Source organism: Bidens hawaiensis, unplaced genomic scaffold (genome assembly GCF_021521415.1).
Source record: "Bidens hawaiensis isolate Kalapana, Puna unplaced genomic scaffold, B.hawaiensis_p1.1 tig00022192_1, whole genome shotgun sequence".
In the NCBI taxonomy this organism is placed as follows: domain Eukaryota; kingdom Viridiplantae; phylum Streptophyta; class Magnoliopsida; order Asterales; family Asteraceae; genus Bidens; species Bidens hawaiensis.
Window position 1 is genome coordinate 21397 of NW_027493447.1, and position 15550 is coordinate 36946.

The 15550-nt window shown below is 35.3% G+C and overlaps 1 pseudogene; it reads right to left on the reverse strand.

The window, feature by feature from the left end:
• Nucleotides 1-6776: 6776 nt before the first annotated feature.
• LOC143564974 (secreted RxLR effector protein 161 pseudogene) lies at nt 6777-7370 on the reverse strand (annotated as a pseudogene).
• Between the last annotated feature and the right edge of the window lie 8180 nt (nt 7371-15550).

Consider the following 15550-nt stretch of genomic DNA (forward strand, 5'->3'; position numbering starts at 1 on the left):
CGGGGTATCTCATAAGTTCGTTGATGAACTTCTGAAATTGTTGAAAAAGATGCTACCTGCAGATAACGAAATGGTAAATAATATGTATGAGGGCAAAAGGATGATGAAGGCAATGGGCTCAGGATACGAAAAGATACATGTGTGTATCAATGACTGCATTATTTACTATAAGGATTACAAGGGTTTGGAAGCATGTCCAGTTTGTAACAAGTCAAGGTGGAAGGTGGATGAGAAGACTAACAAAACTTACATAAACACGCCCGCTAAGGTACTGTGGTACTTTCCCATTATTCCACGATTCAAGTGCATCTTTCAATCAAAGACCACAACAGAGAATTTAACATGGCACGCCACGAGTACCAATAAACCCGGTGTTTTACGCCACCATTCAGATTCACTGGCATGGAAAGCCATAGATGACAGGTACTCCGATACCATCGGAAGAGATCCAAGAAATCTTCGTCTAGGGATTTGCACTGATGGGGTCGACATACATAGAGGCAACAGAAACCACAGTGTCTGGCCTGTTTTAGCAGTCATTTACAACCTTCCACCTTGGATGTGTATGAAAAGAAAATTCATCATGCTTTCCTTATTAATATCCGGAGTGCCAGGAAACAATATTGATGTGTTTTTACAGCCTTTAATTGACGATCTAGCATCTTTATTTGAGGTCGGGAAGCCAACATATGATGCATATACACAAGAAATGTTTACACTACGTGCAGTTGTGTTATGGACGATTAATAATTACCCTGCTCTTGGTACACTATGTGGTTGCCCTTACAGTGGATTCAAAGGTTGTGTGGTGTGTCGAGGCGACACTCAGTGTGTTCGACTTTATCACACAAAGAAGCAGAGTTATGCTGCCCACAGAAGGTATTTATCACATGACCACCCTTTCAGAAAACAAACAAAGACGTTCAACGGTAAAGAGGAGATGAGAACCGCTAAAGAGCCTATGACAGGGGAAGAGATATACGACGAGGTCAAAAACATTAACAATGAATGGGGAAAGGAATCTGAATCCCTAAGTGGGAGTAAAAGGAAAAGGGATAACACAACGCCGCACCAATATTGGAAGAAGTTCAACATATGGTACCAACGTCTCAGCTATTGGAAGTATTTACCTGTCCAACATTGTATTGATTTGATGCATGTTGAAAAGAATGTGGCATAAAGTATTGTCGGGACGTTGCTGAACATTCCCTGTAGGACAAAAGACGGATTGGCAGCTAGAAAGGATTTGGAGTTTTTAGGGATTAAAAAGGAGTTGCAACCGAAAGCAAAAGGCAACAATACAGAAATGCCTGCAGCATGCTTCACATTATCAGCGCAAGAAAAAGACATGTTTCTTGAAACATTGTATAAACTGAAGGCTCCACTAGGGTATTGTTCTAACTTCTCTAGTTTGGTGAATCTTAAAAGAAAGGAAGCTACAAGGCCTTAAATCACATGATTATCACATGCTTTTGTAACAATTTCTGCCCCTTGCAATACGGTCCATCATGCCAGAACCAATGAGAAATGCTATAATCAGGCTTTGTTTTTTTTTCAAGTCAATTTGTAGCAAAGAAATCATTGTAGAAGAGCTTGATAAGATGCAGGAAGAGCAAATAGTTACACTGTGCCTGCTGGAGAAGTACTTTCCGCCATCATTTTTTGATGTCATGGTTCACTTAACCGTGCTCCTTGTTAGAGAGATAAAATTATGTGGGCCACCATGGTTTTGTTGGATGTATCCCTTTGAAAGGTGTATGAAGGTTATCAAAGGGCATGTGCGAAACAAAACTTATCCAGAATGGTGCATTGCTGAGGAGAACATTGCGGAAGAAACAATCGAGTTTCTGAGCGAATACCAAAAAAACATCAAGAGTACTGTTGGTATTTCACATGATAAGCATTATGATAATGGGGAGACAATTCCTGTCACAGGCGTTAAATCAGTTGAAGTTTCTCCTGATCTTTTCAAGAGAGCACATTTCTATGTGCTGCAGAATGCGCCTGAAATAGCGCCGTATATCGAGTAAGTATTACTAACATATATACTCTAAATTATATATATATATATATATATATATATATAAATATATATAGGGTGCAGTTACTGTACGCTAATGCCCTAACGTACGGTAGTTACGCGAGACATTCAAAGGCAAAAAACAAAGCTAAAAACCTAGAACGCTAAGCAAACACACACAAAATTAATATATACATACATATATATATATATATATATATATATATATATATATTAATTCGCAATATATTATACTCTTACTTGCAGACAACACAAGACCTCTTTGAAAAACCAAATGCCTGGTAAACGACAAGCATTGCTGGAGAAGGAGCATACTTTAAAGTTTGGTGACTGGTTACGCGACAAGGTAGATCAATTTATTAAGTCTTCTATAATTTTTAAAATTCTTTTATAGTTTCTGCAATGTAGGTGAAGAATCTAATCCTTAATGAAATTCAGGTTGAAAGAGAGCTAGCGGGCTCCCCAGGTTCTGTATCGGAAACCGTAAAGTGGATTGCACACGGAGCACACCGCAACGTTTACAAATACGACTCGTACAACATCAACGGTTTGAATTTCGTACAAAATCTCATGATGGTAGAGTTTACCAGAACAGCGGGGTTGGTGTAGAGGCGGATGACATGAACATCAAAAAAGACGTGGTGACGTATGGACAAAACTTTTATTTTGGGGTTTTGCAAGAGATATGGGTCCTAGATTATCATACTAAAAGAATTCCGGTCTTCATGTGCCAATGGGTTGACCGTAAACATGTCAAACATGATATTCTTGGTTACACGTCGGTCGACCTAAACAAATTTGGCCACAAGGATGATCCGTTCATATTGGCCTCACAAGCACGCCAGGTGTTTTATGTTCAAGATCAGCTGGATAGAAAAAAGCATGTTGTCCTCATGACTCCACCCAAGAATTATAGGCATTCGTATGACGAGATCAATGAGGAATTTAGTACGGTAACTTTCCCTCATGAGGGTAATACATTGCCACTTGTACAACCAAATCAACTGCTTCGTAATGAGTCCCCGGATGATTACTTGCGGCCCGGGAAAAAGCCTACAACTATTCGTGATGGAGTTTGACACCGATGTCGGGGTTATCGACCCAACAGTTGTGTTCGTTCGGCTAGTTAGATGTAAATAATGTTTAAATATAGTTGTGATACATGATATCTTCCTTCTTTACTTTGTACTTATTAATCCAAACTAAAGAAATATTGGTTTTTTTTAATACTATTACTACTTATACGTACAGGCCGGTTTGTTGAATTCATTTAATCTTCTGGCTATTTTGGTCAATTGGTGTCAAGTTCAAACATACATCATGTTACATCGATAAAAGTCACAATTGACTTGTAGTGTACCATAGTAAGATCAATAAAGTCATTACACTCATAACTGACTCGTGCTATATCAAAGTTACATTAATACAAAGAAAGCCCAAAAATGCATCATGTTGTCTAGGGTGTTCGGTGACAGTAATCATTTCTCGTCTGATGGTTTTGTTTCTTGCACAACCTCAATTTGGTTATGTTTCAACATACTTTTCAACAGCTGGTTTCTTGCAAAACATTATCAACTCATTTTATAAAAAAAGACCATTATACCCTTATTTTCACTAACCTGCATACCAAAGTTGTACCCTCCAGACTTTGAAGAAGTCTTTGAACAAATAAAATTCAGTTTTGAAAAATCCTTTCCAAACTCAATGCCATCACCAGTAACCTTAGATTTAAGATTTGGTGATGGCATTGAGTTTTGGAAAGGATTTTATCAAAATCTAACATCTTTGGGAAGTTTAAGATATGTGGAAACCTTAGATATTTTCTGCTTGGCCAAGTTTGGAATTCACATAACATATATAGAAGTGTAATAAATTTCAGTCACCAGTTTTATTGCAGTCATTAAAGTCTCTGTTGTTATATAGTTGGTTATTGAGTGTATAACTGCATACTACCTGTCAAAATAGTTTCCACACGCTTTGGAAACGCACAGTAGCTAATTAATCCTGAAAATTAATTACATTTATACATACTACCTGTCCAAAATCTTGAAAATATATTTATGTAATGATAGCCTACATTCAAGTTAATTAAAATAATAAAAACTAGTATATCACATGCTTTTTACGCTTTTAATACCTGTCAGAAAATCTTTGAAATATATTTATGAAATAATAGCCTACATTCAAGTTAATTAAAATAAAAAAACTAGTTTATCTTACTAGATACGCTACAAATCAACTGAACTACAACAAATTACTGTCTCAACTCCCAAAAATTAAATTTCAGTTCTATTTTGTTATTCACTCACACTAACATCTATTTTAAAGTTATTTATAAAAAATCAACATCAACTACGCTTAAAAAACGCAACAAAAATATAATAATAACATTTACATAGAAGTCATTCCCTAATTAAAATTTTATTAAAGGCAAACGCTCAAAAAACGGTCTTCGTGAACAAATTGAAAAATTGATCGATTAACTGTTTTTTTCGGAGAACAAATGATATATTGATTATTCCGAGATGTTTGGATGTGATTTCATGGATCGATTCGTGAAAAAATGGATTCGTTTACGTTAATGTACGTTAAGGATTAGTGTATTGGATCTTTTCACTACAGTTAATAATAACATTTACAATATTAAAATTTACATTAATATATAGAAAACCAAAATATAATAACATTTACAATATTAAATTTTACATTAATATATAGAAAACCAAAATCAAACATATAAAATTAACTCCTAGCATCCGATTCCAAATCGGAATCTACATCGATATCCATATCTACATCCGGAGTCCTGCCATCAGATTCCGTATCCGAATCCGAATCCGAATCCTCTGGAGTATGAGAGGGCATGATCCTCTGGTACATGCCATCGGAGGTGTAGGTGGAGTCCCTAAGCCTATGGAGGCCAAGGTTCACCTGAGAATGGAATGCCACATAAACGGACACCGCCCTTAAGTGCTCCAAGTCTTCCAACTCAATGTATGCCACCTCGATCCCCGGCACTACCATTTCAGTGCTGAAATAATCAAGAGTCGTGTACCCAAGCCACCTAACCATTCGGTTAAGTTGTTGGTACGAGAAGGTTTGAGGGTTGACATAGTCAATATATCTAACCCTTTGATTCCTCCGGAAGGCGCCGGAAAAAAAGTGGAATCGTATCGTGAAGAATGTGGGGTCGTCGTAGATGGGGGCTTGAGCACCCGGTGCACGTTCGAGCCAAGCTGCAGCCATTATCGGAAATTATAATCGGAAGAAAGGTAGATTGTGATTGTGATAGTGGATTCTGATTATGGATTGTGATTGTGATTGTGGATTGTGATTGTGACTGGTATTTAAACACCATCGGAAACCGCCTGTACATCTCCTTGACAATTTGAATTTGGCGGCACAAGAAACTGTAAAGGCAATGATGACGTCGCCATTCGTCAAATCAACGTGTGGCCATTTATGACGATTGGACACGCTTAAAAATATTATATTGTGACCATTTATAACTTATAGCCACACATTGTAAGTGTATCCGTGACAATAAAAAACTTAGAAAATATAAAACTAAGATATTCTTTGGTCACACAACCTCGAATATGTGGTCATTAATTACATTTGGACACACTAAAACATCATTTAAGTGTGACAATTTATAACTTATAGCCACACAAAATAAGTGTATCCGTGACAATAAAAAACTTATAAAAAGTAAAACTAAGATACTCTTTGGTCATACAACCTCGTATAAGTGGCCATTAATTACATTTGGACACACTAAAACATCCTTTAAGTGTGACAATTTATAACTTATAGCCACACATAATAAGTGTATCTGTGACAATAAAAAACTTATAAAAAGCAAAACTAAGATACTCTTTGGTCACTCAACCTCGTATAAGTGGCCATGAATTACATTTGGACACACTTAATAATATTTTAGTGTGACCATTTATTACTTATAGCCACACATAATATGTGTTTCCGTGACAATAAAAAACTTATGAAAAATAAAAGTAAACTACTCTTTGGTCACACAACCTCGTCTAAGTGGCCATATATATTAAACGTTTTAGCCACATAACTAATAAATACAATGGTTGTTCGTCATATTTCGCCACTTTATTTAATATGTGGCTAGAAAATGTGACATTAGGTCACACAACGTAATATAAGTGGCTATATCTTTTATCTTTTAGACACATCTTTTATCAATACAGTAGCCGTTTGTAAAATTTGGCCACACTATTTAAAAATGTGGCTAGTTAAATGTCACAGTTTGTGGCTAATGCATGTGTTTTTAGTCACATGTATCAAAGATGAAACAAACTATGACTGTAGGTTACATTTCGCCACACGTTTTTATAATGTGGCTAGTTTTTGTCACACTTTTTTTAAAAGTGTGGCGAAAAGTACCTGAGTAGGTATAAAATGGTCACGTGAAGAATAATAAGTGTGGCCAAAACATTCTGGAAGGTTTTCAAACATGGTCAAAGACCTTTTAGCCACACATTTAAGCCGAAGTGTGGCAAATCGCCCAGACCACATGTGTGGCCGAAGGTCGATATTCACGTAGTGTAAACTTTGAATTAATATTTCAACACCCCCACTTAATTCAAAGTCTCTTAACACCCAACAAACTTAATAGCAAAATTTCTCACTTCCCAAAGCCTTTGTAAGAACATCTGCCACTTGATCTTCTGTGTAGCATGACAAGATTTCCACTTGCTTTGTTTCAACCAAACTCTTTATGTAATGATACTTTATATCTATATTTGCTTTTGTTATGCAATGCAGCATTTTTAGAGAGAAACACAGCAGATTGATTATCACAGAATATAGGGGTTGGTACCTCTTGTTCATACCCTAATTCTTTTAGCAATTTCCTCAGCCATGCTGCCTGACATCCTGCCGCAGTTGTTGCCACATATTCGGCTTCGGTCGAGGACAAGGCTACAATTGGTTGTTTCTTTGAACTCCAAGACACTGCTCCGGAACCTAAAGAAAACACATTCGCCGAGATACTCTTTCTATCTTCTACAGATGTTGCCCAATCACTATCTATGTACCCTTCCAACTTTATCTCCTTTCCATATTCATACCACAAACCGTAATCTATTGTCCCAGCTACATACCTGAGAATTCGTTTTGCTGCACCTAGATGACATGTTGTGGGATTTTGCATGTACCTTGAGATCAAACTTACTGAATATGCAAGGTCAGGCCTCGTATGTGAAAGATATAATAAACCTTCGACAAGACTTCTGAAGACACGGGCATCAGCTAGTTCATCGACTACATCAACTTTAAATTTTTCTCCACAATTCATAGGAGTCAAAGAGGACTTACTTCATTCCAAACCTTTTTAGCAGATCCCCGGCATACTTCCTTTGTGATACAAAAATACCATCAGCCCTATTTAATACTTCTAACCCAAGAAAATATGATAAGTCTCCTAGATCATACATCTCAAACTCCTTTTGCATCAAGGTTTTGAACTCCAACAATAATTCCTTTGATGAACTTGTATAAATTATGTCATCAACATATAGACATACAATTATAATATCTTTGTTGGCTTTCTTCACATACACAATTGGTTCACTTGGAGTTCTGAAGTACCTTTGTTCTTGTAGATATTTGTCAATTCGTTCATACCACGCACGCGGGGCTTGCTTTAAACCATATAATGCCTTGTGTAATTTGTACACCTTTTGTAACAACTCTAGTTTTCAAATAAATATTATTAAATACTCGACCCGTTTCGATGATTTGGAAGTTTTATCACGTTTAATATATATATATATATATATATATATATATTTCGAGTGTAATTCATTATTATAATATTATTGTTAATTATTCATTTAATATATATATTTTATAACTTCCAAGGTTTGGCAAATATAACTCGACACTAAACTTTGGTCCAATTTTGTTTCCACCTTCTATATCCAGGGACTAATGTGCAATTTATATAATATTATTTACCCATCTGATTTTTTTACCCGTATCCTGATCCAAACCCCCAACCCACGACCCATTGTTCATACCCGATTGAAATCTGCCTAACTTGGACCACAATCCTCGTCGTTTTTATGGTAATTGAATCACGTTACATGTTATACTTAGCATTCTCGGCCTAACCGACGTTATTAATATGTTAATCAAATCAAAACGAATCTGCAATTCGTAAATCAACCAGCCGACCCTAACCCTAACTTAATATGTATGTAAACGTTTATAATTGTTCAATTTAACTTGCAGCCATGATCCCCTAACCATCGACATCTAAACCCCTCCAACCAATCTGATTATAAACACTTATTTCTCTTCGTTCATCATCATCCTCAGTCGTCCCCTGTTGAGCTTCTTTAACCCATCACTGATCATCATATGAGATAATAAAACACATGAGTAGAATCGCATTTACATATATATCAAAAGCCCTAACCTTATTTCGATTAACAATTACGGATTTACGCGATTGATTATTCCAGGGTTTTGTTCTAAATCTGTTTATTTCTATTATTGTTTATAAATAATAAGAACTGGGTTTTGATGCAAGTGTTTGATAGCCCATTTGGTTAAAAACTCAAGGTTTACGGGGTGGAGGTCGCGGGTTCGACCCCTGCACCTCGATATTTTCGATAATGTTGGTTATTTTTATTTTATAAAAACAATTAATAAATATATTAATAATAATATTAACTAATTAAGATTATTTTAAATAAAGACTAACTTCATTAATACTCGTATTTAATTTAGCAGTATTTTATCTTAAAAACCGACATGTTAACTGATTCTTTTTCCGAACCTTTGTTAAAATTATATATTTACATATAAGTATATATGTTGGATTATTAAAAGTTTGCTAAAGGTTTTAATTTAAAAAGGATGTTTATTTAAAGAATATAATTAAAATATATATTATACTTTAGTATTTTATAAAACCGACTATGAATAAAGATTCGTTTTTTATATATATGTATATATAGATATACATATCTGTATAGACATGTATAATTAATACCATGTAATATTGGATTGTAGGGTTAATATATATTAAAAAGGGAAATTCTTATACTTATATTTTTGGCAAATTAATTAATTTCAAATGATGTATTTTACTTATATAATATTTTTTTGTATAATAAAATATTATAATATATTCATGATGTATTTTTAAAATGATTTTTACGAACTAATAATACAATGTAAACTTAATAAATATTATAACTATCGACTCTCCTATTCGATTCATTAACTTAGTACCTTTGTATTCTATCCTTATTAGGCTTTATCGTCAACGCATGATCCGCGATCATCACTCTAAATATTCCATTTTCACTTTTGTTCGTCTATCGAGGTGAGTACCACATTCCCCTATTTTACTCGATTTTCATAAACGTTTTGGGGACATATGCGTAAATATATTTCTCATTACATACTTATACTTAAAACTGCAACTTTGTCTTATGTGTTAACAACTTATACCTTACTTGTTTATGTGCTTATTTGCTTTGTATGCTTTCGCATTCGGAGAGGTCCAACATAATCTCAGTCTAGTATGATCATACGCCAGTCGTTAGTTGCTCATTTATACTTGCTCATTTGGTTAATTTGTTATCCTCATTTGACTTGTTGCAACTACATATTTTTGTTATATACTATATGTACATTTAAACTGGTGTGTTGCTCACTCAACCTTGTGCTGACAAACTATATTATTTTCAACGCATATGCAGGTTATCGTGTGACGTGATTATCAAGATTGTTTGAAGAAATTTAGGATGCATGTTAGAGAAAAGATACAAGAACTTAATTTTGGATGTTTAATGTAATTGTTTATTTATAAATTTGATGTACATGAATATTGTTTGAAATAATTAAATAGATATTGAAACTTATATTGTGCATTATAGTAACCTTGAGAGCTGTGACAATCAGTTCGCGCCCCAGCATTTCCGCCGTAGGTTGGGGTGTGACACCTTTTCTTCTTGATCTTCAATCTCAAATCCTGGGGGTTGAACGACATATACCTCTTCTTGAAGGGGGCCATTAAGAAAGGCTAACTTCACATCAAGTTGTTGGACGTTAGCCTTGTTGAGCTGCAATAGATAGTATAACTCTAATTGTTTCGAACCGGGCTACAGGTGAAAAAGTTTCTTCGTAGTCAATTCCATACTCTTGCGAATACCCTTTAGCAACCAAACGTGCCTTGTACTTCTGAATCTTTCCATCAGCTCCACCTTTTATTTTATAAACCCACTTCAACCCAATGGCCTTTTTGTTACTTGGTAAACTTGTTAACGTCCATGTTTCATGACTTTCCAAGGACTTTAACTCTTCTTTCATTGCTTTTAACCACTCTTCATGTTGAATTGCTTCATTAAAGTTAGTGGGTTCCAATAAAGTAAGAGCTAGTTGGCATGTATTTAGTTCACCCGTTTGATCATCAGTAGTTTTTCTACTAGTAGACCCTACAACATAGTCATTTAGACGTGTGGATGGTCTTTTTGTTCTGCTACTCTTCCTTGTTTCTGGATTATTTGCAGCCGTATCTAAACTTTCTTCCTCATCAGTTGCATGATCATCTTCTGGCCCACTATTATTCTCGATACTTTTTGCATGATCATCTCTGACCCACTAGTACTTTCATGATCATTATCGATAGTTATTAGTTCTGGTTGTACAAACTCTGCTGGTAAAACATGTCTTTTATTCTTGATTGCATGCCATTCCGATATCTCCTCGAATACAACGTCTCGACTGGTAATTACGGTCCTCTTACTTGGGTCATACAGCCTATACGCCTTGGCTGTTGGGAGCATATCCAACGAATATGCACTTAACTGATTTAGGGTCTAGCTTTCTTCTTTGTTGTACAGGTGTTAACGCATTGGCCACGCATCCGAACACCTTTAGATGATGCACTGAGGGCTTCGTCCCGTAGTACACCTCATATGGAGTTTGCTCACTAACAGCCTTAGTCGATGATAGGTTCCTTAAATACACAGCCGTGGCTACTTCTTCTCCCCAAAATTGTTTGCTTAGACCCTTTCCATGCAACATACTCATAGCCATCTCGTACACTGTTCGATTCTTTCTTTCTGACACACCATTTTGCTGCGGTGTGTATGGGGTAGTGAGATTATGTCGAATTCCTTCATTATCGCAAAACATGTTGAATTCTTTTGAGCAAAACTCTCCACCATTATCCAATCGTATGGCTTTTATCTTCTCTCCCGTCTCGTTTTCAATCTTAGCCTTGAGAATTTTAAATTTTCTGAACAATTCTGATTTCTCCCTTAGAAAATATACCCAAGTCATTCGACTATAATCGTCGGTAAATAACACGAAATATCTACTGCCTCCTAACGATGGTACCGGCATTGGTCCAACAACATCAGTGTGTATCAGCTGCATGATATGAGTTGCCCTCGATGCATTATGAGGAAACTCTTGTCTGGTTTGTTTTCCAAAAACACACCCTTCGCACACCGAACTCCAATTTTGTATTGTCGGTAACCCTTTTACCATACCTTTATCTCGTAGTACTTTTACACTTTGTCCATTGAGATGCCCATACCTAAGGTGCCATAGTAAGGAATCTTGATCATCAAAAGAAGCTAGTACAGATTGTACCTGTGTGATGTCAAGAGGAAAAGTATAATTGTTTGCAATGGGCACCTTATATGTGACTTCTCCACTTCGTTTGTTTGTGATAGTGCATACTCCATTGTCAAACAATATTGAGTTACCAATCCTCATCAATTGTCCCACACTAAGGAGATTAAAGCTTAGGTCTGGAGCAAATTGAACCCCTTCAATGGTCCTATATTTTCCAGTGATGACTTTAACTTTTACATCACCTCGACCTTCCACCTGTATTCCTTTTCCATTACCCATTTTAACCCTTACCTTTTCAGTATCATCTAGGGTTTTAAATAATTTCTTTTGACCCGTCATGTGATTTGAGCATCCACTGTCCAAAAACCATACATTACTCGTGGATGTTCCTTCATTATTATTTGCCATGAAAGCCTCACTTTGATCATAGCAACCAGAAACCGCCATGAAGAGTCGTCCCTCATCATCACCATCTTCTCCTTCTAGGGCAGCGTTTGCTTGAGGTTCACTCCAACACTCCGATCTAACATGACCAAAACGATTGCAATTGTAACATTGCACGCCTCCTCTTCCTCTGCCAAAAACTCGTCCTCTACCTCTAACACGACCACGGTTAACACCGCGTTTTTCGACCACCGTTTGATCAGTAACATCATCACCATACGCCCGTTGTTGATTAACAATCTTCATAACTTTTTATAGGTAATCTGCAACCAGTTCTCCTTCTTTCATCTGACTCGTCTCGAATTCCCGACGAAGACCTTGAAGTCTTACTGTCTTCACTTTGGTGTCACCTTGGTACTCGTTCTTGAGAAGATTCCATGCCTGTTTCGATTGGGTTGTAGCAGCAATTCTAGAAAACACCTCATCATGGACCCCTTGCTGAATAATAGCCAGAGCCTTGGCATCCTTCTTCCTATTCTCCCTTAATCGGTCATGGTCATCATCACCCCCATCAAAGCCTGTTTCAACATACTCCCATAAATCTTGAGCAATTAAGATGGTATTCATGCGGATCTGCCAAAAATCATACCCATCCCCTTTGAACACTGGGATAGGGATCGCTGAAATTGAATCTTTTCCGGCCATGTTATTGATTAAAGAACGAAGTGCTTGAATCGCAACCCGGATTGCTCTGATACCACAATGTTGGAATATGGCAACCAAGAACAACCAAGTCGGATTACTCAAAGAACGACAATATTTTTCATTAAACATAAATCTCCTTATATAGGAGAGGAAACCCAAACCGACTCAAACAAGGAAATAAAACTTAACCCTATCAAACTTCTAAACAAGATAAATATAAAACTAATTTAAAAAACTAAACAAGATAATCCCTAAATAACAATAATAATATAGACATAAACTTTGAATTAATATTTCAACAAAAGTCATCACTAACGTGTATCCGTCGGGGAGAGTCTGCCAGCAATAAGGGTCCGAGTAATTTGATTAAGAGTGAATTTACAGAGGGATTACCAGCGGGGAATTTAATAAGGGCTTATCTACGGATTTCTATGGAAGCTGACATAGTATCTAAATTAACATTACCGCTTGCTAAAGCTTCATTCGATCGATCACTTAGTGATGAAGCTAGAAATAAAATAAAACACCAATAAGTAAATTAAAAAACACATGAATTTAGGGGTTGTATTTATGAAATTGTGATACATGTTTGGTAAACCAAGTAGCAAACCCTTTTTCCTTTAGTTGATCCACATTTGCACTAGTAACATTTGGATATTTGTAAGGTATACGTTAACATACAATGTAATGAAAGGGTATGTGTGGATCTTATATATTTCATGATCATTGAGCCTCCTAAGTTTCCTGCCTTAATTATCATATACATGGCCGGCTCTTGGGTGTGCAAAGCGGGCGACCGGCCGGGGCACGTTTTTTTCGGAGGCACAAAATTTTTAAAAATTCCTGATGTTATATACGTAGAATACCCGAATGTTTATAATCATTATTTTTATATTACTCAAACACCTTTTAGACCTCATTTTTTGGATTAACCAAAGACTTATAGGCCCACTAAAATTTGAAAAATGCCAAGTAGTTCTAATTAATCAATATATGTTAAATAAATAGAAGAAACGAATTGGCGAGATAATAGCAAAATCGACTTCGAAGGCCAGCAGTCACGTCGACTTCGAACACCAGCAGTCACGGTAGCATATGAAAATATGAGTTTTTCAAAATTATAGTTATTGAAATCCTATTTTCGACCCAAAATGCCTCAAGAAAGACTTTAGCGGGTTGGTGATGAAAGTTATCAAGAACGGAACATTAGTGAGTATAAACTGCGAAGAGTTAATTCACCAATTTGCTATAAATAATGTTATGAGAGCTTCACAAATCCTCAATTAGCTATTAATTTATTAACTCTGTCATAAACTCATTATAATATCATGATTATCTAATTTTTATGCTAATCGCTATAATTTTAATCGGCGTATAAAAATGTATTTACATTATTTAGTATGTTAAGGTTTAAGGGGCATATTTTTTCAGCTCGGCCGAGGCACGTGAATTTTCAAAGTCGGCCCTGATCATATAATATTGACTAGACATTGAATATGCTTAGTCGATCGTCATGAGCCAAAGTAGTAAAGATGTCAAAACCAAACTTTCTTGACACATGATTATGTCTTGTTTTCATCCGCGGATCAAATATAGGGAGCAATAGCAGGATAGTTCACTACCAAATAGGACTCAACTACAACTTCCTCATAGCTTGCCTTGTTTTCTGATCATTCTTGCTTGTAAAGATACATCCACCGGTATTAGATGAGAAGACCTAATTAGATTAAGGGCCAGAGATATCATTAAGTGCTTCATTGAGTCAAAGACTGTTCACTTTATATGTGCGCACAACCGATTTTTTTTTATTAAATATGTGGTTTTGAAATAAAAAAAGAATGATTTTAGATGGCTGGCTTTATTTTAAGTGATTATAGGCAAATTACTATCTAAGATAGATGATTAAGATGACACCACAATAACCTTTCCAAATGACGGTAGATATGAGGTGACAGGACACATGGAATCCTCTATCTCAAATAGGGGGTTATGAATAAGATGATGAAATTATAAAATATATATGTTAGTATAAAAATCCTAAATAATAAATCATAAATTAACGATAATATTCGTAATAATTATAATAGCAAAACTCGTAAGTTAATAATAATAATAGTAATAATAAATATTCTAACTAATAATAATAAACCTTAATAAAAATCCTAGTCTATTTAGTTTAATATGTGTTACATATGATAAAATCATTTAATAATTTATGATACACTTCTATAAAATATAAAAAAATAAAAATATAAAACAATTCAACAAAATACCAATATTAGTAGATGGTCAAGATATGGCTAGCCTAAAAAAACAATTAAAGCTGGTTCAATGTTAGTCACATAAAAGTTAATTGACGTCCGTACCCTACAAAAGTTAATCAACTATAATGTCATTGCTTTTCCTTGTAATAGCACTTTGGATTATAGCATTTGTAGTGATCATATCATATTAACATTCGGTCTAAGAATCTTGTTATTCTTCACAACCCGTTAAAACTTCTCCCTCTCTTGATTTATCAATCAACAATGATAAATCTATTGATTTTATCATTTCTTGTTTTTGTCCATCTCAACTTTTTTCCAAATAAGAACTTTGCCCATGTACGTGGCAGTACCAACACAATGCTTACCAACAATTAATAATATATAATAGTTAACTTATATAGTTTAATATTTCCCAATGTTTTACCGATAAAAACAATACAACATTTGTTTTGGTCTTATCGAACTCTATGACTACATATATATGTCTTTGCAATTCTTCTTATAAGATCAATTACAAGAC